Source organism: Phalangium opilio, unplaced genomic scaffold (genome assembly GCF_054372755.1).
Source record: "Phalangium opilio isolate 3A_F unplaced genomic scaffold, DU_Popi_V2 ptg000037l_1, whole genome shotgun sequence".
NCBI classification, from domain to species: Eukaryota; Metazoa; Arthropoda; class Arachnida; order Opiliones; family Phalangiidae; genus Phalangium; species Phalangium opilio.
Window position 1 is genome coordinate 6,578,628 of NW_028324160.1, and position 17,177 is coordinate 6,595,804.

A 17,177-nucleotide genomic window follows, 5' to 3' on the forward strand; every position below is an offset into this window, starting at 1 on the left:
AAAGCTAAGAGGAACAAAACATCGTGTCGTTCTTATTCCGATATATTTTCCTGAGCCCAAGAACATGGCGCTGATGCATCCTAACTCTAGTGGCTGCGTCAATTGCCAATTGGATATATCCCAAGTCCCGTTAACGCTAACGGGAATTATCGCTGGTGAATCGGTCGAATACTTTCCCATTTCAAGCATCAGCAACAATTCGAACTTAGTTTTCTGCATTATAGACCAAGAGCCAGTGGCCTGGATCTTACCTCATAAAGTAAAGATCTGACCATTGGAATGAGTTTAGTTTTGATGCTCATTAATAGATTTTGCCGTCTTACACGTCACAGCTGGGGCATTTGAGGGGGACGGGGTCATGTTTGACCCTAATGAGGTATGATTTCTTACCTCATGAGGTACATGAATAAAAAAGGTGGCAAATGATAGAACTGGAAATGGCGATTCCAAATATATGAAATCTGACGTTATATAAGAGGGCCATCAAAAAATCAGACGGGAGTTAAAATGGTCGAATGAGGTATGAATTCTTACCTCATGAGGTACATGTATGAATCCGGTGTTGTTTGATAGATCTAGTCGTGCGAAATAACAGAATATAAAATCTGACTGGAAAATACGCAGCTTAGGTTTAATCTGACGGCCTGATTCTTGCGTCAGACTATGACAACTTCGTGCCTCATAAAGCCAGATTCCCACGCGACCGAAAAAAAAACCGGCGCAAATCACGCAGCATACGGAAGAAATTTTACCTTACGCCGTCACCCGGCTGTAGACTGTTCACACTACGACTGAATTTTGAGTTTGGCGGTAGATATTTTTTGGTCACGTGACAGATTAGAGTGGTTTCCATAACATTTATTTCGCACTCTGAATTGGTATCTCTGTCCCATTGTCGTTTAGATCGTACAAGAAAGTATATTTTTTATCCTCCTCAATAAAGACTTCCTTATTAACATCTTACCTATATACAGGGTGTTTCTGGAAAGTCTGGCACAAATTAACAGGCATGTTCCTTGCGTCAAAAGGAGTCCGAAAGGTCTTATGACGTTTTGGGGTAAAGCGCTCCGTTGCGACGTTATGGGCTCTCAAAAGTAGGCCGAAAAACAAGGAGATTTTGCAGAATTATAGCACTAGTATTGTGGTTTTGACCCAATTGATTTCGATTATTGAGCATAAGGCAATGATCGAAATAAGTTCAAACCTAGTGGAAGACCGTGAACGTGTTAAACGGCCAAAAACGTGAATCCCTTTGTTTTTGTTAATGATTGTAATTAAAGGTAAGGAACCTAGCTCAGATATTGGTTACTTGTTTGTTCAGATGTACTGGTAACTGACCAGTCTTTTATTCTTTATTTGAATAAGACTCATAACCTTTACAATAATTCGAATGAACCCCTTAAGTTTTACAATAATTCGAATGAACCCCTTAAGTTTTACAATAATTCGAATGAACCCCTTAAGTTTTACAATAATTCGAATGAACCCCTCAAGTTTTACAATAATTCGAATGAACCCATTAATTTTACAATAATTCGAATCAAACCCATTAATTTTACAATAATTCGAATGAACCCCGTTACATTTACAATAATTCGAATGAACCTCATTACATTTACAATAATTCGAATGAGCCCCGTTACATTTACAATAATTCGAATGAGCCCCATTACATTTACAATAATTCGAATGAACCCCAATTATTGTAAATGTAATGGGTTCAATTCGAATTATTGTAAATGTAATGGGTTCGATTCGAATTATTGTAAATGTAATGGGTTCGATTCGAATTATTGTAAAATTAATGGGTTCGATTCGATTTATTGTAAAATTAATGGGTTCGATTCGATTTATTGTAAAATTAATGGGTTCGATTCGATTTATTGTAAAATTTAAGGGGTTCGATTCGATTTATTGTAAAATTTAAGGGGTTAATTCGAATTATTGTAAAATTTAAGGGGTTCATTCGAATTATTGTTAAGGTTAAGGGGTTCATTCGAATTATTGTAAAGGTTAAGGGGTTCATTCGAATTATTGTAAAAGTTAAGGGGTTCATTCGAATTATTGTAAAAGTTATGAGTCTTATTCAAATAAAGAATAAAAGACTGGTCAGTTACCAGTACATCTGAACAAACAAGTAACCAATATCTGAGCTAGGTTCCTTACCTTTAATTACAATCATTAATAAAAACAAAGGGATTAACGCTTTTGGCCGTTTAACACGTTCACGGTCTTCCACTAGGTTAGAACTTATTTCGATCATTGCCTTATGCTCAATAATCGAAAACAATTGGGTCAAAACCACAATACTAGTGCTATAATTCTGCAAAATCTCCTTGTTTTTCGGCCTACTTTTGAGAGCCCATAACGTCGCAACGGAGCGCTTTACCCCAAAACGTCATAGGACCTTTCGGACTCCTTTTGACCCAAGGAACATGCCTGTTAATTTGTGCCAGACTTTCCAGAAACACCCTGTATACTTCCATTAGATACATTTTTCTTTCTTCGTGGCATGTTTCCGACCAAAAAAAATACATGGCGGCTATCAATCTACCTAGCGTATGCGTGCACTCTTGAAATTTAGGATGTAGTCAGTGGGATAATTTCATTGGCTAAGACACCGGCGTAACGCCGAAAACGACCGAAAAATAGAACACCACTTGCGCCCGGCCGAGCGGAAATTCCGTTGGACTCGGCGTAAAGATTTTTCGGTCGAACCCCTTTCTGCCGGGTCTCCGTCGTGATTTCCGTCGAATGCGAGTCTAGCTTAAATGTAGCAGGTGATATATTGTAAACTTAACTTGTTTGAGCGAGTTGCCTCTGTTTCTATCGAGGTAATGTGGTGAAATATTTTTGACTGTCATAAATGAGATGAACTTAAATCAGCATCATTTAATAATAGAGCTATTTCAATTCGGGGGTACGGAGAGTTTTTGAAGCGGGGTTTCGCCAGTCCCCGCCCAGGTGACTTATTGTGCGCGAAATTTAGCTAAGAGTTCTTCAGTGGCCCGCACGTAGGGAGGGTGAAAACCTGCTCCGTTTATTGGCGGGCCCAACTGTGACTTTTCCCCCTTCAACTGATATAGCTCTATGCTGGCACATTTTATTTCAAACTCATTCAATGAAACCTTCTAACGTTAAATTATTATTTAATGCAAATAAAGATACAAAAATGTTACATTTTAAACGTCATCTGGTTCATCATCCGAATCAGTCTGAAAATCAATATATACGGTATCATCGTCATAGTCACCCTCCCTCCGTGTGGGCCACTGGAAAAATCTATGCTAAATTTCCAATGGTCAGACCTTTTGTACTTTATGAGGTAAGATCCAGGCCACTGGCTCTTGGTCTATAATACATTAACCATAGTGCTACCTTGGCTAGCAGGCGACTCAATAGAACTAACAAACAAATTAGGACTAGAAGTACTAGAAGCTGCACCTTCAGCCTTAGCTTTTTTCTGAGCTGCTAAAACTCTTCTCCTTTCATTTTCTCTCTTCTTAAACTCGGGATCTGACCTTTTGCCCTCATCCATTCCCTCGCTTTCGCTTTCGCATTTCATCCTTATTCTCCACATTATATTCCTCCATTCTATATACGAAAGGTCAAATACTCACTTAAATCCACAGTACTTCCAAATTTCAACAACAATAATAATTCCAACTTTCAACAACTATGATTCCAACGTTCAAAAACAATAATTTCCTAGTAGTTTTATTGACAACCTACTGGCATAGAAATTCTTATTAAGAATAGCTCCGGCGGATTAAAAAGATCTATTTACAACTAGGTGGGCGTATTAACCCTGCCGTCACGTTAAGTTTAAAAAACATTTTTTTTTATATTTTTGGTCCAACTGTTATCCTCAACTAGAAGGTTTTAGTCAAATAAATTAGAAGCATAAACCCTTCAGTGGAAGCTTTACTACTATTTAATACATATCAAACAATTTTGGTTTCAATATTATGTCTACAAATAGCTTCAAAATGTCTTTTTTAACGCTGACTAACAGATTGCGCAGTTTCCTAAAGCAATCTTGGAACTGAAATTTTTTTAATAAAGAAAGTCCATTTTGGCCCGAGGAACAGGCAAAAAAAGCAACGGCCTAAATTTTTTACATTCAAACACAAACGATTAAAGTTATTCGGTTTTCTATTGTCTGCTAGAAATCCACCACTATGGAGCAATATTAAAGGAGTTATTATAAAGTAAATGAGATTTCTAATGACATTTTCGTTCTCACACAAGTTAGAACAATCAGGGGGTATGTACTAAGCTATAAGCTTTACCTTTTTTTGCATTGTGTACAATGATACATTTCGTTGTTTATTTCCTGTATTATGAAAGACCAACCGTTTCCGCTCATTAGAGTGGAAACGGTTGGTCTTTCATAATATAGTGTCACACCAGAGCCTGCGCTTGTCATTAATCCACAAATAACTTCGCTACATGGAATTTAGTAGCTAAGGATATAAATATAAAGCACTCGTCTCTACCCCCTACCGTATTTCAGAGAGTCACACTTGAAACTTCATTTTATCATTTATCACAAATCAAATTTACTATTTTGTTTTTAATAAATAGCGGTATCACCACTCGTTCTATATTAACTTTGAAAAGAGTTTCTGCATTTGTAATACAGGGAAGTAGTCTTAATTACTCGTCTTATATTAACTGTGAAATATGTACAGTTTATCGACTTCTTACGTCATCTTCGTTACTCGTCCTATAAAAACGTTGACTATAGAAGTTTCGGTTAAGAGAGGTTTATCCCATATAATTTAATAAATTTATTTGATATTAAATATTTTTGTCGTGAGTTACTTATCACACTTCTAGTTATTTATTTTTAAGAATTGTTTTTCCTGATATCATTTGAACCTTAATTATTATTAAAGTTTGACGCCTAGAGTATGCCTCTTTTGCGTTTGTCTGGAAATTGGGGGTTATAAGGCAGCCTATTCTCATCAAGTGATAAGAAAACGCGCATTCGCGTGAACGATATTTTACATCCAATAAAGATATTTCTTGTACAAATGGAAATCAGTCAATGGGAAAACAGGAAGTGAAGAGTACACAGTTGTGACGTAGACATTACCATTATGTGTTTGTAAAGGCCCAATTGTCTACGTCTCAACTGTAAACCCTCTGTGATCAAAGCTACTATCACAACTGGATTGCCGTGTAACCACTGTCCCCCGTTTCACCTCAGCGACATTCTTTGTAGCTATAACCCGATTACGACCAGACCATTCACTGATCTGATTGCCACCATGAAGCTTTCATCTATTATAAAATCTAAACCTTATTATATATATATATGTGTATTTAACTTTCGGCTCACTCTGAACCGTTAATGTCTCTTCAATACAAAAAGGAAAATCAAAACCCATATTTTATTTCAAATAAATCGGCCTTATTTATTTACGCTTTAGTTCACTAGAATTACTATCAGATACAACTTTATTTCGTCTTGTAATACACAAGAAATGTTTATACTATAAACAGATGTAGTATAGCTTAAGTAATATAAAAACAGCCATCTAGAATAATAATATTTAAAAACATTCTTGGATTATCAAAATGAAACAGAGCTTTAAAGCTACAAAAGTACTAAATGCATCGTAATTACGAAAAATATTTCCACATATTCACTTTATATAATGGAAAAAGTGAATATTAAGGTTCTGTAGGATTTCTTTACACATCAAAACAAAAGTAACTGCTAACGCAGCGCACTAGTGTAACATCGGACGGACACACAGACAAAAACATAGACTGCTTTTGAACTCTTTCCGTATTAATTTTGATTTGAGAAACAAGATTATCTTAAATAATAAAATAAATATAATTCACATAAAATATTTTCTTCGTTAGTTATTCGCCTTATTGAACGTTACATCGTTTTAAAAAAGAACAATTAAACATTCTTGAGAGACTTGACTAATATTGACGTTTGAATTGAAGGATACGACTGTTTTTTCGCCTTACTCAAATAGGTAGTATATAAGGGTTTCGAATCGCAGCTATGGATAAGAACAGCGCAATTGCGTGAACCTTTGGTGGAAGCCCCACCTTAGGGAGGCCAGACGTTTCTCGTAACCCTGGCCGATCACCGCGTATGTCTTAACCTCGAGGATGATGATGGAGTAGAAGCCTGGTGTCCATGTGGGATGGACAAAGATCAGATGATGGTGGTGTGACTGGTGTCCATGTGGGATGGACAAAGATCAGATGATGGTGGTGTGACTGGTGTCCATGTGGGATGGACAAAAACCAGAAGATGGTGGTGTGACTGGTGTCCATGTGAGATGGACAATGACCAGAAGATGGTGGTGAATAGAAGCCAGTGTGTAGAGACTGGTGTCCATGTGGGATGGACAAAGAGCAGATGAAGGTGGATTATAGAAGTCAGTAAGATGGACAAATGGCCTGAGGATAGTGGTGTTAGATAGGCAATGGATAATAGCCATTGCAAGTGGAATACAATTTTCCAAATTTCCGGGAACTGTAAATGCGGTCCGGAATTTGGGAAAACGTTTGCTCCGATTTGAACACTGCGAACGCGGTCCCCTGGGGTGTAAGTCAATAACAACAGACTGACAGACAGATACGTCGAAATTAGAACCTCTCCGTGACATACGTCACTCGGAGAGGTAAAAAAAAATTTCTGTTTGCTTTTCTCAAAACTGGTGGATTTTAAAAAAGGAAACTTAACTGTAAAAGACAACGGCACGCAGTGTTCCTAAGTGTTCTCCCTCCCAAGTACTGACTGCGCTCGACGCTGCTCAACTTCGGTGATCGGAAGAGAACCGGTGTTTTCAGCGTGATATGGCCGTTGCCGAGAACTTTAGTTAGTTATTCGAATTTAAAACTAATTTTACAAATTACCCTTCTGCATGTTTGAAAAAAATAAAAAAAAAGAAACTGTTTGCTTTTTCTCATATCTGGTGGATTTTAAAAAAGGAAACTAAACTGTAAAAGACAACGGCACGGAGTGTTCCCCCTCCCAAGTACTGACTGCGCTCGACGCTGCTTAAATTCGGTGATCGGACGAGAACCGGTGTTTTCAGCGTGATATGGCCGTTGCCGAGAATTTTGGTTAGTTATTCGAATTTAAAACTAATTTGACAAATTACCCTTCTGCATGTTTGAAAAATAAGAAACTCTGTTTGCTTTTCTCATATCTGGTGGATTTTAAAAAAGGAAACTAAAGTGTAAAAGACAACGTCACGTAGTGTTCCTAAGTGGTCTCCCTCCCAAGTACTGACTGCGCTCGACGCTGCTTAACTTCAGTTATCGGACGAGAACCGGTGTTTTCAGCGTGATATGGCCGTTGCCGAGAACTGTGGTTAATTAGTCGAATTTAAAACTAATTAGACAAATTACCCTTCTGCATGTTTTTCAAAAAATAAAAAAAAGAAACTCTGTTTGCTTTTCTCATATCTGGTGGATTTTAAAAAAGGAAACTAAACTGTAAAAGACAACGGCACGCAGTGTTGCCCCTCCCAAGTACTGACTGCGCTCGACGCTGCTTAAATTCGGTGATCGGACGAGAACCGGTGTTTTCAGCGTGATATGGCCGTTGCCGAGAATTTTGGTTAGTTATTCGAATTTAAAACTAATTTGACAAATTACCCTTCTGCATGTTTGAAAAATAAGAACCTCTGTTTGCTTTTCTCATATCTGGTGGATTTTAAAAAAGGAAACTAAACTGTAAAAGACAACGGCACGCAGTGTTCCTAAGTGGTCTCCCTCCCAAGTACTGACTGCGCTCGACGCTGCTTAACTTCGGTGATCGGACGAGAACCTGTGTTTTCAGCGTGATATGGCCGTTGCCGAGAACTGTGGTTAATTAGTCGAATTTAAAACTAATTAGACAAATTACCCTTCTGCATGTTTTTCAAAAAATAAAAAAAAGAAACTCTGTTTGCTTTTCTCATATCTGGTGGATTTTAAAAAAGGAAACTAAACTGTAAAAGACAACGGCACGCAGTGTTGCCCCTCCCAAGTACTGACTGCGCTCGACGCTGCTTAAATTCGGTGATCGGACGAGAACCGGTGTTTTCAGCGTGATATGGCCGTTGCCGAGAATTTTGGTTAGTTATTCGAATTTAAAACTAATTTGACAAATTACCCTTCTGCATGTTTGAAAAATAAGAACCTCTGTTTGCTTTTCTCATATCTGGTGGATTTTAAAAAAGGAAACTAAACTGTAAAAGACAACGGCACGCAGTGTTCCTAAGTGGTCTCCCTCCCAAGTACTGAATGCGCTCGACGCTGCTTAACTTCGGTGATCGGACGAGAACCGGTGTTTTCAGCGTGATATGGCCGTTGCCGCGATCTTTAGTTAGTTATTCGAATTTAAAACTAATTTGACAAATTACCCTTCTGCATGTTTGAAAAAAAAAACTCTGTTTGCTTTTCCATATCTGGTGGATTTTTAAAAAGGAAACTAAACTGTAAAAGACAACGGCACGCAGTGTTCCTAAGTGGTCTCCCTCCCAAGTACTGACTGCGCTCGACGCTGCTTAACTTCGGTGATCGGACGAGAACCTCTGTTTTCAGCGTGATATGGCCGTTGCCGAGAACTGTGGTTAATTATTCGAATTAAAAACTAATTAGACAACTTACCCTTCTGCATTTTTTCAAAAAATAAAAAAAGAAACTCGGTTTCCTTTTCTCATATCTGGTGGATTTTAAAAAAGGGAACTAAACTGTAAAAGACAACGTCACGTAGTGTTCCTAAGTGGTCTCCCTCCCAAGTACTGACTGCGCTCGACGCTGCTTAACTTCGGTGATCGGACGAGAACCTGTGTTTTCAGCGTGATATGGCCGTTGCCGAGAACTGTGGTTAATCATTCGAATTAAAAACTAATTAGACAACTTACCCTTCTGCATTTTTTCAAAAAATAAAAAAAGAAACTCTGTTTCCTTTTCTCATATCTGGTGGATTTTAAAAAAGGAAAGTAAACTGTAAAAGACAACGGCACGCAGTATTCCTAAGTGGTCTCCCTCCCAAGTACTGACTGCGCTCGACGCTGCTTAACTTCGGTGATCGGACGAGAACCGGTGTTTTCAGCGTGATATGGCCGTTGCCGCGATCTTTAGTTAGTTATTCGAATTTAAAACTAATTTGACAAATTACCCTTCTGCATGTTTGAAAAAAAAAACTCTGTTTGCTTTTCCATATCTGGTGGATTTTAAAAAAGGAAACTAAACTGTAAAAGACAACGGCACGCAGTGTTCCTAAGTGGTCTCCCTCCCAAGTACTGACTGCGCTCGACGCTGCTTAACTTCGGTGATCGGACGAGAACCTGTGTTTTCAGCGTGATATGGCCGTTGCCGAGAACTGTGGTTAATTATTCGAATTAAAAACTAATTAGACAACTTACCCTTCTGCATTTTTTCAAAAAATAAAAAAAGAAACTCTGTTTCCTTTTCTCATATCTGGTGGATTTTAAAAAAGGGAACTAAACTGTAAAAGACAACGTCACGTAGTGTTCCTAAGTGGTCTCCCTCCCAAGTACTGACTGCGCTCGACGCTGCTTAACTTCGGTGATCGGACGAGAACCTGTGTTTTCAGCGTGATATGGCCGTTGCCGAGAACTGTGGTTAATTATTCGAATTAAAAACTAATTAGACAACTTACCCTTCTGCATTTTTTCAAAAAATAAAAAAAGAAACTCTGTTTCCTTTTCTCATATCTGGTGGATTTTAAAAAAGGAAACTAAACTGTAAAAGACAACGTCACGCAGTATTCCTAAGTGGTCTCCCTCCCAAGTACTGACTGCGCTCGACGCTGCTTAACTTCGGTGATCGGACGAGAACCGGTGTTTTCAGCGTGATATGGCCGTTGCCGAGAACTTTAGTTAATAATTCGAATTTAAAACTTATTAGACAAATTACCCTTCTCCATGTTTTTTTTAAAAAAAAGAAACTCTCTTTGCTTTTCTCATATCTGTTGGATTTTAAAAAAGGAAACTAAAGTGTAAAAGACAACGGCACGCAGTGTTCCTAAGTGGTCTCCCTCCCAAGTACTGACTGCGCTCGACGCTGCTTAACTTCGGTGATCGGACGAGAACCGGTGTTTTCAGCGTGATATGGCCGTTGCCGAGAACTGTGGTTAGTTATTCGAATTTAAAACTAATTAGACAAATTACCCTTCTGCATGTTTTCAAAAAATAAAAAAAAGAAACTCTGTTTGCTTTTCTCATATCTGGTGGATTTTAAAAAAGGAAACTAAACTGTAAAAGACAACGGCACGCAGTGTTCCTAAGTGGTCCCCCTCCCAAGTACTGACTGCGCTCGACGCTGCTTAACTTCGGTGATCGGACGAGAACCGGTGTTTTCAGCGTGATATGGCCGTTGCGAAGATTTTTAGTTAGTTATTCGAATTTAAAACTAATTTGTCAAATTACCCTTCTGCATGTTTGAAAAAAGAGAAACTCTGTTTGCTTTTCTCATTTCTGGTGGATTTTAAAAAAGGAAACTACACTGTAAAAGAAAACGGCACGCAGTGTTCCTAAGTGGTCTCCCTCCCAAGTACTGACTGCGCTCGACGCTGCTTAACTTCGGTGATCGGACGAGAACCGGTGTTTTCAGCGTGATATGGCCGTCGCCGAGATCTTTAGTTAGTTATTCGAATTTAAAACTAATTTGACAAATTACCCTTCTGCATGTTTGAAAGATAAGAAACTCTGTTTGCTTTTCTCATATCTGGTGGATTTTGAAAAAGCAAACTACACTGTAAAAGACAACGGCACGCAGTGTTCCTAAGTGGTCTCCCTCCCAAGTACTGACTGCGCTCGACGCTGCTTAACTTCGGTGATCGGACGAGAACCGGTGTTTTCAGCTTGATATGGCCGTTGCCGATAACTTTAGTTAGTTATTCGAATTTAAAACTAATTTGACAAATTACCCTTCAGCATGTTTGAAAAAAAAAGAAACTCTGTTTGCTTTTCTCTTATCTGGTGGATTTTAAAAAAAGGAAACTACACTGTAAAAGACAACGGCACGCAGTGTTCCTAATTGGTCTCCCTCCCAAGTACTGACTGCGCTTGACGCTGCTTAATTTCGGTGATCGGACGAGAACCGGTGTTTTCAGCGTGATATGGCCGTCGCCGAGATCTTTAGTTAGTTATTCGAATTTAAAACTAATTAGACAAATTACCCTTCTGCATGTTTTCAAAAAATAAAAAAAATAAACTCTGTTTGCTTTTCTCATATCTTGTTGATTTTAAAAAAGGAAACTAAACTGTAAAAGACAACGGCACGCAGTGTTCCTAAGTGGTCTCCCTCCCAAGTACTGACTGCGCTCGACGCTGCTTAATTTCGGTGATCGGACGAGAACCGGTGTTTTCAGCGTGATATGGCCGTTGCCGAGAACTGTGGTTAGTTATTCGAATTTAAAACTAATTAGACAAATTACCCTTCTGCATGTTTTCAAAAAATAAAAAAAAGAAACTCTGTTTGCTTTTCTCATATCTGGTGGATTTTAAAAAAGGAAACTACACTGTAAAAGAAAACGGCACGCAGTGTTCCTAAGTGGTCCCCCTCCCAAGTACTGACTGCGCTCGACGCTGCTTAACTTCGGTGATCGGACGAGAACCGGTGTTTTCAGCGTGATATGGCCGTTGCGAAGATTTTTAGTTAGTTATTCGAATTTAAAACTAATTTGTCAAATTACCCTTCTGCATGTTTGAAAAAAGAGAAACTCTGTTTGCTTTTCTCATTTCTGGTGGATTTTAAAAAAGGAAACTACACTGTAAAAGAAAACGGCACGCAGTGTTCCTAAGTGGTCTCCCTCCCAAGTACTGACTGCGCTCGACGCTGCTTAACTTCGGTGATCGGACGAGAACCGGTGTTTTCAGCGTGATATGGCCGTCGCCGAGATCTTTAGTTAGTTATTCGAATTTAAAACTAATTTGACAAATTACCCTTCTGCATGTTTGAAAGATAAGAAACTCTGTTTGCTTTTCTCATATCTGGTGGATTTTGAAAAAGCAAACTACACTGTAAAAGACAACGGCACGCAGTGTTCCTAAGTGGTCTCCCTCCCAAGTACTGACTGCGCTCGACGCTGCTTAACTTCGGTGATCGGACGAGAACCGGTGTTTTCAGCTTGATATGGCCGTTGCCGATAACTTTAGTTAGTTATTCGAATTTAAAACTAATTTGACAAATTACCCTTCAGCATGTTTGAAAAAAAAAGAAACTCTGTTTGCTTTTCTCTTATCTGGTGGATTTTAAAAAAAGGAAACTACACTGTAAAAGACAACGGCACGCAGTGTTCCTAATTGGTCTCCCTCCCAAGTACTGACTGCGCTTGACGCTGCTTAATTTCGGTGATCGGACGAGAACCGGTGTTTTCAGCGTGATATGGCCGTCGCCGAGATCTTTAGTTAGTTATTCGAATTTAAAACTAATTAGACAAATTACCCTTCTGCATGTTTTCAAAAAATAAAAAAAAGAAACTCTGTTTGCTTTTCTCATATCTTGTTGATTTTAAAAAAGGAAACTAAACTGTAAAAGACAACGGCACGCAGTGTTCCTAAGTGGTCTCCCTCCCAAGTACTGACTGCGCTCGACGCTGCTTAATTTCGGTGATCGGACGAGAACCGGTGTTTTCAGCGTGATATGGCCGTTGCCGAGAACTGTGGTTAGTTATTCGAATTTAAAACTAATTAGACAAATTACCCTTCTGCATGTTTTCAAAAAATAAAAAAAAGAAACTCTGTTTGCTTTTCTCATATCTGGTGGATTTTAAAAAAGGAAGCTAAACTGTAAAAGACAACGGCACGCAGTGTACCTAAGTGGTCCCCCTCCCAAGTACTGACTGCGCTCGACGCTGCTTAACTTCGATGATCGGACGAGAACCGGTGTTTTCAGCGTAATATGGCCGTTGCCGAGAACTGTGGTTAGTTATTCGAATTTAAAACTAATTAGACAAATTACCCTTCTGCATGTTTTCAAAAAATAAAAAAAAGAAACTCTGTTTGCTTTTCTCATATCTGGTGGATTTTAAAAAAGGAAGCTAAACTGTAAAAGACAACGGCACGCAGTGTACCTAAGTGGTCCCCCTCCCAAGTACTGACTGCGCTCGACGCTGCTTAACTTCGGTGATCGGACGAGAACCGGTGTTTTCAGCGTGATATGGCCGTTGCCAAGAACTTTAGTTAGTTATTCGAATTTAAAACTAATTTGACAAATTACCCTTCTGCATGTTTGAAAAAAAAGAAACTCTGTTTGCTTTTCTCATATCTGGTGGATTTTGAAAAAGCAAACTACACTGTAAAAGACAACGGCACGCAGTGTTCCTAAGTGGTCTCCCTCTAAAGTACTGACTGCGCTCGACGCTGCTTAACTTCGGTGATCGGACGAGAACCGGTGTTTTCAGCTTGATATGGCCGTTGCCGATAACTTTAGTTAGTTATTCGAATTTAAAACTAATTTGACAAATTACCCTTCAGCATGTTTGAAAAAAAAAGAAACTCTGTTTGCTTTTCTCATATCTGGTGGATTTAAAAAAATGAAACTAAACTGTAAAAGACAACGGCACGCAGTGTTCCTAAGTGGTCCCCCTCCCAAGTACTGACTGCGCTCGACGCTGCTTAACTTCGGTGATCGGACGAGAACCGGTGTTTTCAGCTTGATATGGCCGTTGCCGATAACTTTAGTTAGTTATTCGAATTTAAAACTAATTTGACAAATTACCCTTCAGCATGTTTGAAAAAAAAAGAAACTCTGTTTGCTTTTCTCATATCTGGTGGATTTAAAAAAATGAAACTAAACTGTAAAAGACAACGGCACGCAGTGTTCCTAAGTGGTCCCCCTCCCAAGTACTGACTGCGCTCGACGCTGCTTAACTTCGGTGATCGGACGAGAACCGGTGTTTTCAGCGTGATATGGCCGTTGCCGAGAACTTTAGTTAGTTATTCGAATTTAAAACTAATTTGACAAATTACCCTTCTGCATGTTTGAAAAAAAAGAAACTCTGTTTGCTTTTCTCATATCTCGTGGATTTTAAAAATGAAACTACACTGTAAAAGACAACGGCACGCAGTGTTCCTAATTGGTCTCCCTCCCAAGTACTGACTGCGCTTGACGCTGCTTAATTTCGGTGATCGGACGAGAACCGGTGTTTTCAGCGTGATATGGCCGTCGCCGAGACCTTTAGTTAGTTATTCGAATTTAAAACTAATTTGACAAATTACCCTTCTGCATGTTTGAAAAAAAAGAAACTCTGTTTGCTTTTCTCATATCTGGTGGATTTTAAAAAAGGAAACTACACTGTAAAAGAAAACGGCACGCAGTGTTCCTAAGTGGTCTCCCTCCCTAGTACTGACTGCGCTCGACGCTGCTTAACTTCGGTGATCGGACGAGAACCGGTGTTTTCAGCGTGATATGCCCGTTGCCGAGAACGTTAGTTAGTTATTCGAATTTAAAACTAATTTGACAAATTACCCTTCTGCATGTTTGAAAAAAAAAGAAACTCTGTTTGCTTTTCTCATATCTGGTGGATTTTAAAAAAGGAAACTACCCTGTAAAAGACAACGGCACGCAGTGTTCCTAATTGGTCTCCCTCCCAAGTACTGACTGCGCTTGACGCTGCTTAATTTCGGTGATCGGACGAGAACCGGTGTTTTCAGCGTGATATGGCCGTTGCCGAGATTTTTAGTTAGTTATTCGAATTTAAAACTAATTTGACAAATTACCCTTCTGCATGTTTGAAAAAAAAGAAACTCTGTTTGCTTTTCTCATATCTGGTGGATTTTAAAAAAGGAAACTACACTGTAAAAGAAAACGGCACGCAGTGTTCCTAAGTGGTCTCCCTCCCTAGTACTGACTGCGCTCGACGCTGCTTAACTTCGGTGATCGGACGAGAACCGGTGTTTTCAGCGTGATATGGCCGTTGCCGAGAACTTTAGTTAGTTATTCGAATTTAAAACTAATTTGACAAATTACCCTTCTGCATGTTTGAAAAAAAAAGAAACTCTGTTTGCTTTTCTCATATCTGGTGGATTTTAAAAAAGGAAACTACACTGTAAAAGACAACGGCACGCAGTGTTCCTAATTGGTCTCCCTCCCAAGTACTGACTGCGCTTGACGCTGCTTAATTTCGGTGATCGGACGAGAACCGGTGTTTTCAGCGTGATATGGCCGTTGCAAAGATTTTTAGTTAGTTATTCGAATTTAAAACTAATTTGACAAATTACCCTTCTGCATGTTTGAAAAAAAAGAAACTCTGTTTGCTTTTCTCATATCTGGTGGATTTTAAAAAAGGAAACTACACTGTAAAAGACAACGGCACGCAGTGTTCCTAATTGGTCTCCCTCCCAAGTACTGACTGCGCTTGACGCTGCTTAATTTCGGTGATCGGACGAGAACCGGTGTTTTCAGCGTGATATGGCCGTTGCAAAGATTTTTAGTTAGTTATTCGAATTTAAAACTAATTTGACAAATTACCCTTCTGCATGTTTGAAAAAAAAAAGAAACTCTGTTTGCTTTTCTCATATCTGGTGTATTTTAAAAAAGGAAACTACACTGTAAAAGACAACGGCACGCAGTGTTCCTAATTGGTCTCCCTCCCAAGTACTGACTGCGCTTGACGCTGCTTAATTTCGGTGATCGGACGAGAACCGGTGTTTTCAGCGTGATATGGCCGTTGCAAAGATTTTTAGTTAGTTATTCGAATTTAAAACTAATTTGACAAATTACCCTTCTGCATGTTTGAAAAAAAAGAAACTCTGTTTGCTTTTCTCATATCTGGTGGATTTTAAAAAAGGAAACTACACTGTAAAAGACAACGGCACGCAGTGTTCCTAATTGGTCTCCCTCCCAAGTACTGACTGCGCTTGACGCTGCTAAATTTCGGTGATCGGACGAGAACCGGTGTTTTCAGTGTGATATGGCCGTTGCAAAGATTTTTAGTTAGTTATTCGAATTTAAAACTAATTTGACAAATTACCCTTCTGCATGTTTGAAAAAAAAGAAACTCTGTTTGCTTTTCTCATATCTGGTGGATTTTAAAAAAGGAAACTACACTGTAAAAGAAAACGGCACGCAGTGTTCCTAAGTGGTCTCCCTCCCTAGTACTGACTGCGCTCGACGCTGCTTAACTTCGGTGATCGGACGAGAACCGGTGTTTTCAGCGTGATATGGCCGTTGCCGAGAACTTTAGTTAGTTATTCGAATTTAAAACTAATTTGACAAATTACCCTTCTGCATGTTTGAAAAAAAAAGAAACTCTGTTTGCTTTTCTCATATCTGGTGGATTTTAAAAAAGGAAACTACACTGTAAAAGACAACGGCACGCAGTGTTCCTAATTGGTCTCCCTCCCAAGTACTGACTGCGCTTGACGCTGCTTAATTTCGGTGATCGGACGAGAACCGGTGTTTTCAGCGTGATATGGCCGTTGCAAAGATTTTTAGTTAGTTATTCGAATTTAAAACTAATTTGACAAATTACCCTTCTGCATGTTTGAAAAAAAAGAAACTCTGTTTGCTTTTCTCATATCTGGTGGATTTTAAAAAAGGAAACTACACTGTAAAAGACAACGGCACGCAGTGTTCCTAATTGGTCTCCCTCCCAAGTACTGACTGCGCTTGACGCTGCTTAATTTCGGTGATCGGACGAGAACCGGTGTTTTCAGTGTGATATGGCCGTTGCCGAGATTTTTAGTTAGTTATTCGAATTTAAAACTAATTTGACAAATTACCCTTCTGCATGTTTGAAAAAAAAGAAACTCTGTTTGCTTTTCTCATATCTGGTGGATTTTAAAAAAGGAAACTACACTGTAAAAGACAACGGCACGCAGTGTTCCTAATTAGTCTCCCTCCCAAGTACTGACTGCGCTTGACGCTGCTTAATTTCGGTGATCGGACGAGAACCGGTGTTTTCAGCGTGATATGGCCGTTGCCGAGATTTTTAGTTAGTTATTCGAATTTAAAACTAATTTGACAAATTACCCTTCTGCATGTTTGAAAAAAAAGAAACTCTGTTTGCTTTTCTCATATCTGGTGGATTTTAAAAAAGGAAACTAAACTGTAAAAGACAACTGCACGCAGTGTTCCTAAGTGGTCTCCCTCCCTAGTACTGACTGCGCTCGACGCTGCTTAACTTCGGTGATCGGACGAGAACCGGTGTTTTCAGCGTGATATGGCCGTTGCCG

At 39.1% G+C, this 17,177-nt stretch overlaps 20 non-coding genes and 22 pseudogenes across 20 annotated transcripts; all 42 read right to left on the reverse strand.

The window, feature by feature from the left end:
* Positions 1-6,727: 6,727 nt before the first annotated feature.
* Positions 6,728-6,846, reverse strand: LOC149683513 (5S ribosomal RNA; annotated as a pseudogene).
* A 139-nt stretch (positions 6,847-6,985) lies between these two features.
* Positions 6,986-7,094, reverse strand: LOC149683514 (5S ribosomal RNA; annotated as a pseudogene).
* A 131-nt stretch (positions 7,095-7,225) lies between these two features.
* LOC149683515 (5S ribosomal RNA) lies at positions 7,226-7,344 on the reverse strand (annotated as a pseudogene).
* Positions 7,345-7,484: 140 nt separating this feature from the next.
* On the reverse strand, positions 7,485-7,593 carry LOC149683516 (5S ribosomal RNA; annotated as a pseudogene).
* Positions 7,594-7,724: 131 nt separating this feature from the next.
* LOC149683517 (5S ribosomal RNA) lies at positions 7,725-7,843 on the reverse strand. Its single transcript, XR_016384244.1, has one exon. It is a non-coding gene; the product is annotated as a 5S ribosomal RNA (ribosomal RNA).
* A 140-nt stretch (positions 7,844-7,983) lies between these two features.
* Positions 7,984-8,092, reverse strand: LOC149683518 (5S ribosomal RNA; annotated as a pseudogene).
* A 131-nt stretch (positions 8,093-8,223) lies between these two features.
* Positions 8,224-8,342, reverse strand: LOC149683519 (5S ribosomal RNA). The gene has a single exon (XR_016384319.1). It is a non-coding gene; the product is annotated as a 5S ribosomal RNA (ribosomal RNA).
* A 128-nt stretch (positions 8,343-8,470) lies between these two features.
* On the reverse strand, positions 8,471-8,589 carry LOC149683520 (5S ribosomal RNA; annotated as a pseudogene).
* A 138-nt stretch (positions 8,590-8,727) lies between these two features.
* On the reverse strand, positions 8,728-8,846 carry LOC149683521 (5S ribosomal RNA; annotated as a pseudogene).
* A 138-nt stretch (positions 8,847-8,984) lies between these two features.
* On the reverse strand, positions 8,985-9,103 carry LOC149683522 (5S ribosomal RNA). Its single transcript, XR_016384310.1, has one exon. It is a non-coding gene; the product is annotated as a 5S ribosomal RNA (ribosomal RNA).
* Positions 9,104-9,231: 128 nt separating this feature from the next.
* Positions 9,232-9,350, reverse strand: LOC149683523 (5S ribosomal RNA). The gene has a single exon (XR_016384245.1). It is a non-coding gene; the product is annotated as a 5S ribosomal RNA (ribosomal RNA).
* A 138-nt stretch (positions 9,351-9,488) lies between these two features.
* On the reverse strand, positions 9,489-9,607 carry LOC149683524 (5S ribosomal RNA; annotated as a pseudogene).
* Positions 9,608-9,745: 138 nt separating this feature from the next.
* Positions 9,746-9,864, reverse strand: LOC149683525 (5S ribosomal RNA). Its single transcript, XR_016384268.1, has one exon. It is a non-coding gene; the product is annotated as a 5S ribosomal RNA (ribosomal RNA).
* A 135-nt stretch (positions 9,865-9,999) lies between these two features.
* LOC149683526 (5S ribosomal RNA) lies at positions 10,000-10,118 on the reverse strand. The gene has a single exon (XR_016384321.1). It is a non-coding gene; the product is annotated as a 5S ribosomal RNA (ribosomal RNA).
* A 139-nt stretch (positions 10,119-10,257) lies between these two features.
* LOC149683527 (5S ribosomal RNA) lies at positions 10,258-10,376 on the reverse strand. The gene has a single exon (XR_016384225.1). It is a non-coding gene; the product is annotated as a 5S ribosomal RNA (ribosomal RNA).
* Positions 10,377-10,507: 131 nt separating this feature from the next.
* Positions 10,508-10,626, reverse strand: LOC149683528 (5S ribosomal RNA). The gene has a single exon (XR_016384261.1). It is a non-coding gene; the product is annotated as a 5S ribosomal RNA (ribosomal RNA).
* A 131-nt stretch (positions 10,627-10,757) lies between these two features.
* LOC149683529 (5S ribosomal RNA) lies at positions 10,758-10,876 on the reverse strand. Its single transcript, XR_016384327.1, has one exon. It is a non-coding gene; the product is annotated as a 5S ribosomal RNA (ribosomal RNA).
* Positions 10,877-11,009: 133 nt separating this feature from the next.
* Positions 11,010-11,128, reverse strand: LOC149683530 (5S ribosomal RNA; annotated as a pseudogene).
* Positions 11,129-11,267: 139 nt separating this feature from the next.
* On the reverse strand, positions 11,268-11,386 carry LOC149683531 (5S ribosomal RNA). Its single transcript, XR_016384233.1, has one exon. It is a non-coding gene; the product is annotated as a 5S ribosomal RNA (ribosomal RNA).
* A 139-nt stretch (positions 11,387-11,525) lies between these two features.
* Positions 11,526-11,644, reverse strand: LOC149683532 (5S ribosomal RNA; annotated as a pseudogene).
* Positions 11,645-11,775: 131 nt separating this feature from the next.
* LOC149683533 (5S ribosomal RNA) lies at positions 11,776-11,894 on the reverse strand. Its single transcript, XR_016384263.1, has one exon. It is a non-coding gene; the product is annotated as a 5S ribosomal RNA (ribosomal RNA).
* A 131-nt stretch (positions 11,895-12,025) lies between these two features.
* On the reverse strand, positions 12,026-12,144 carry LOC149683534 (5S ribosomal RNA). The gene has a single exon (XR_016384328.1). It is a non-coding gene; the product is annotated as a 5S ribosomal RNA (ribosomal RNA).
* Positions 12,145-12,277: 133 nt separating this feature from the next.
* Positions 12,278-12,396, reverse strand: LOC149683535 (5S ribosomal RNA; annotated as a pseudogene).
* Positions 12,397-12,535: 139 nt separating this feature from the next.
* On the reverse strand, positions 12,536-12,654 carry LOC149683536 (5S ribosomal RNA). The gene has a single exon (XR_016384234.1). It is a non-coding gene; the product is annotated as a 5S ribosomal RNA (ribosomal RNA).
* Positions 12,655-12,793: 139 nt separating this feature from the next.
* Positions 12,794-12,912, reverse strand: LOC149683537 (5S ribosomal RNA; annotated as a pseudogene).
* A 139-nt stretch (positions 12,913-13,051) lies between these two features.
* Positions 13,052-13,170, reverse strand: LOC149683538 (5S ribosomal RNA). The gene has a single exon (XR_016384235.1). It is a non-coding gene; the product is annotated as a 5S ribosomal RNA (ribosomal RNA).
* Positions 13,171-13,301: 131 nt separating this feature from the next.
* On the reverse strand, positions 13,302-13,420 carry LOC149683539 (5S ribosomal RNA). Its single transcript, XR_016384258.1, has one exon. It is a non-coding gene; the product is annotated as a 5S ribosomal RNA (ribosomal RNA).
* A 132-nt stretch (positions 13,421-13,552) lies between these two features.
* LOC149683540 (5S ribosomal RNA) lies at positions 13,553-13,671 on the reverse strand. The gene has a single exon (XR_016384226.1). It is a non-coding gene; the product is annotated as a 5S ribosomal RNA (ribosomal RNA).
* Positions 13,672-13,803: 132 nt separating this feature from the next.
* LOC149683541 (5S ribosomal RNA) lies at positions 13,804-13,922 on the reverse strand. The gene has a single exon (XR_016384313.1). It is a non-coding gene; the product is annotated as a 5S ribosomal RNA (ribosomal RNA).
* A 130-nt stretch (positions 13,923-14,052) lies between these two features.
* LOC149683542 (5S ribosomal RNA) lies at positions 14,053-14,171 on the reverse strand (annotated as a pseudogene).
* A 131-nt stretch (positions 14,172-14,302) lies between these two features.
* Positions 14,303-14,421, reverse strand: LOC149683543 (5S ribosomal RNA; annotated as a pseudogene).
* A 132-nt stretch (positions 14,422-14,553) lies between these two features.
* LOC149683544 (5S ribosomal RNA) lies at positions 14,554-14,672 on the reverse strand (annotated as a pseudogene).
* Positions 14,673-14,803: 131 nt separating this feature from the next.
* On the reverse strand, positions 14,804-14,922 carry LOC149683545 (5S ribosomal RNA). Its single transcript, XR_016384329.1, has one exon. It is a non-coding gene; the product is annotated as a 5S ribosomal RNA (ribosomal RNA).
* A 132-nt stretch (positions 14,923-15,054) lies between these two features.
* On the reverse strand, positions 15,055-15,173 carry LOC149683546 (5S ribosomal RNA; annotated as a pseudogene).
* Positions 15,174-15,304: 131 nt separating this feature from the next.
* On the reverse strand, positions 15,305-15,423 carry LOC149683547 (5S ribosomal RNA; annotated as a pseudogene).
* A 133-nt stretch (positions 15,424-15,556) lies between these two features.
* Positions 15,557-15,675, reverse strand: LOC149683548 (5S ribosomal RNA; annotated as a pseudogene).
* Positions 15,676-15,806: 131 nt separating this feature from the next.
* Positions 15,807-15,925, reverse strand: LOC149683549 (5S ribosomal RNA; annotated as a pseudogene).
* A 131-nt stretch (positions 15,926-16,056) lies between these two features.
* Positions 16,057-16,175, reverse strand: LOC149683550 (5S ribosomal RNA). The gene has a single exon (XR_016384330.1). It is a non-coding gene; the product is annotated as a 5S ribosomal RNA (ribosomal RNA).
* A 132-nt stretch (positions 16,176-16,307) lies between these two features.
* LOC149683551 (5S ribosomal RNA) lies at positions 16,308-16,426 on the reverse strand (annotated as a pseudogene).
* A 131-nt stretch (positions 16,427-16,557) lies between these two features.
* LOC149683552 (5S ribosomal RNA) lies at positions 16,558-16,676 on the reverse strand (annotated as a pseudogene).
* A 131-nt stretch (positions 16,677-16,807) lies between these two features.
* On the reverse strand, positions 16,808-16,926 carry LOC149683553 (5S ribosomal RNA; annotated as a pseudogene).
* Positions 16,927-17,057: 131 nt separating this feature from the next.
* On the reverse strand, positions 17,058-17,176 carry LOC149683554 (5S ribosomal RNA). Its single transcript, XR_016384259.1, has one exon. It is a non-coding gene; the product is annotated as a 5S ribosomal RNA (ribosomal RNA).
* Between the last annotated feature and the right edge of the window lies 1 nt (position 17,177).